The sequence below is a fragment of the Halichoerus grypus genome, chromosome 4 (assembly GCF_964656455.1).
Source record: "Halichoerus grypus chromosome 4, mHalGry1.hap1.1, whole genome shotgun sequence".
NCBI lineage: Eukaryota > Metazoa > Chordata > Mammalia > Carnivora > Phocidae > Halichoerus > Halichoerus grypus.
In genome coordinates, this window is record NC_135715.1 from 116,454,094 (window position 1) to 116,457,692 (window position 3,599).

A 3,599-nucleotide genomic window follows, 5' to 3' on the forward strand; every position below is an offset into this window, starting at 1 on the left:
CCTTAAAAGTGAATGGATATAAAGCAATATGCAAAGCATAGAGCTTGCTATTGCTTTTAGAGCTCTAACATTTTTAGAAACTCATGGATAGGAAGAATAAGGAAAGCCTGGCAGAGAAATTAAGAAGTAGTTTCATTATTCAGTGGTTCTTAACAGAATTATAGAGGGAATAATTTGGAAGATATAGATTTGACACCACCATCCCAGTCGTAAACTGACAGGACAAAAATTATTTACCTAAACCAAGAGTCAGGAAACTAAGGGCCATGGACCAAAAACCCAAGACACTGCCTATTTGTGTTAATAAGGTATTATTGGTAAATGCGTACATTTACCCATACATTTACTTATTGCTCATGGCTGTTTTTTCACTGCAATGGCCAAGTTGAATAACTGTGACAGAGACTATGTGGTCCATAAGGCCTGAAATATTTATTATCTGGCTTTTTACACAAAAATGAATGTAATATTCAGAAATCTTATGTCTCATACATTAATTAATATGAACAGAAACAAGATCTCTAAAAGTATATTCATCATCAATTTGTATCTTATGTTGTCCTTGCATTTGAAGTCACCACTACTGTGGTGATTGTTAGAACATGTTGCGTCTATGTCCTATAGTGCTTATCGGTGGTAAAATGAGTGATGCTCACAGTCTTTTTCACAAGCGGAACATGTAGAAATTGGCACTTGGCTTAATCACTGCCAAACCTACCAGCAAACCCTTCTGCAGACTTCTTGGAAACTTCTCTTACCGCTGTTTCTGATTGCTATAAGCCATGATGTTCCAATGATCTGAAGGCATTAATGCTGTAGTTGAGTACAGAATGAAATTTCATTGGTTCAAATTCTGATTCTACAATTAATAGCTGTGCAAATAAATAAATAAATAAATAACAATTAATAGCTGTGCTTTGGTTTCCTTGCCTATAAAAATGGGATAATAACAGTATCTACCTCGCACTGTAAGACATCTAGAACAGCGATGGGCAATATGTGCTTACTTAGCACTCCATAAGTACTAGCCATAATTTTATTATTTGCAGGTATGCTTCACTCTGTCGTGAAATATGTGTTGTGTACTCCAGAATAACAGTTACTTCACTTTACCTTGTAATTCTGAAATTGACTGTGTGTTCCACATAATAGTTTCATGTTAAACATGGTTATGTCTTAGAATTAACCCATTAGTCAATCAGTAAGTGTATGTATGGCATCCACTCCATGCAGAGCAAGACATTAAAAACTGCAGGGATACAAAGTAAGCATGAGAGCTCTTTCCCTCGGTGGTGGCGGAGGACAGTGCAGATGTGGCCAAGTTTAAGGTTCAAGACCCTTACGGCAAAAAGGAGGAGCTGCTTAAACAGTTGGAAGACCTGAAGGTGGAGCTGTCCCAGCTGCACATTGCCAAAGTGACAGGTGGCACGGCTTCCAAACTGTCCAAGATCCCAGCTGTTTGCAAACCCACTGCTCGTTTTCTCACCGTCATCAGCCAGACTCAGAAAGAGAACCTCAGGAAATTCTACAAGAGTAAGAAGGATAAGCCCTGGGATCTGCAGCGCAAGAAGACACATGCCCTTTGCCACCGGCTGAACAAGCAGGAGGAGAACCTGAAGACGAAGAAGCAGCAGTGGAAGGAGCACCTATATTCACTGCAGAAGTATGCAAGGCCTGAGCACCAGGATCAATAAAACACACACAAACTGAAGGAAAAAAAAAAAGTAAGCATAAGATAGAATCCAGTCCCTAGTAGAACTACTAGCATTGGCACCTGGAGAAATGGTTCTATCTGCCCATAGCACAAGCAAACCAAAAACAAAACAAAACAACAGCAACAACAAAAACCAGTGATTATCCTCTGACATTCTTCCAGGCAAAAGGGAATGGGGAAGTCAGAACACCTTTAATATGGAATGAGGCATGGAAATCCCATTGTAATTAGTCTGTGCCACTCAATTTAGCATTTGTAAAAATTCAAAGGGAAGAGAGAGCTCAATGAAGCCTGCAGTGGTCCTGTGAGGAAGGCTTCATGGATGAGGAGAAATATGAATTTACGTATATAAACAGAGAGGGGAGGTCTTGTAAAGCAAAGGATCACAAAGGCAGTCTGCTCATGACATGGGCAGGGAACCAGTGGTTATGGGGTGAAGCAGTTCACAGGGGCCACATGTGAGATGTGGACTTGGCCTCAAATCTAATGGCACAAATAATACAAGAATGTGAATAAAGGATATAGAGGGACTGTGTGGGTTTTTTATGGAAATTGCCAGCCTCTCAAGTTTTCAAATGGAGGCACTGGTTTGATGGTATCTGCTGCATTTAAAACTTGTTCAGCTCATGGTTAGTTATCAAGTGCAACCCTGAATGTGGGGGGCAGGAAAGGATGGTGGGGCAGGTCAACTTAACTTTGAGTGGGACAATGAAATGGAATGTTAGAATCTCAACAATTTGTCAGATGGTTCAGAAGAGGATCACTTAGAGTCAATGAAGAAACTAAGAAGCCATGATTGAGGTATAAAGTAGGAAGAATGTAACGTGGAGATAGGAAAGACCTTCAGAGTGATAAATGAGAAGGTTAGTAACAGACTAGTCACAGCAAATGAAGCGGGGGAGGGGAATTAAAGATAACCCAAGGGCTGCCCCAGAGGGACCTTAAGAATAATGATACCCCTGGCCACAATCAAAGATTGGCAAGGAGGACAGTCTCTGCATATTACTTCCTGTTCTCTGCAAAAGTACAGTAGTATGGTAGAGAACAATGACTTTACAAACACTGCATATAAACATCTACCGGATTCCTTTTGTGTGAGCTTCAAAAGAATAGTCATGGCTCCAGTATTTCTTATGGCATCCATAATTCATTATCTTGAAAATATTTCCTATAAAACTAAAACTACAATCTGTATGTGGGAAGCTGACTCAGAGCCAAGCTGCCCCTTTGGCAGCAATCTGGGGAGAACCACCTACTGCTGCAGAGTCAGCTTTTCTCAAAATGTGTATTTGGTTAAAATTTTTTTTAATAAAAAATAAAAACTTAGTGCCCTGAAAACACTTCCCAGCTACACCAAACCTTCCAAAATTTCTTGTGTGAACAACCCACTATTCAATAGTCCTGAGTACTCATAAATCTCTAGAAGGGAAGGACTCAGACACCCAATAGGGTGATTATGATATTCAGACACCCAATAGGGTGATTATGATATGAAGGAAAAGGAGGAAGCATGTGTCTGAAATCCACCAATTTATGGGAGATCTGATTCTTTCCATTTAAGTTATCGCTTTTAAGTAAATACTGTCTTTCAGATTCCTCCCCTCCCCAAGGAAGGATCTGGCTGTATGTAGGGGTTAAAAGATGTTGAAGTGGCAGAAAGAGAGCTCAGATCTATGCACTCAGGTTCTTCTGCTGGCCTCAGGACTCCGTAACAGTGCGGCCAAGAGAGATGAAGAGAGAGATGTTGGAACCTTCTTCAACCAAGAACATTATACTTTCCTGACTTACGTTCTCCAATGCACCAAGGTGAATGACACCCAACAAAAAGGGCAGAGTAATGGCAGCCTCTATGCTACACCAGGGGCAGTGCCAACTGGCTGGGCAA

The 3,599-nt window shown here is 40.7% G+C and overlaps 1 pseudogene; it reads left to right on the forward strand.

Annotated features, from left to right (window-relative positions):
• Positions 1-266: 266 nt before the first annotated feature.
• LOC118553988 (large ribosomal subunit protein uL29 pseudogene) lies at positions 267-1,694 on the forward strand (annotated as a pseudogene).
• The last annotated feature ends 1,905 nt before the right edge of the window (positions 1,695-3,599 follow it).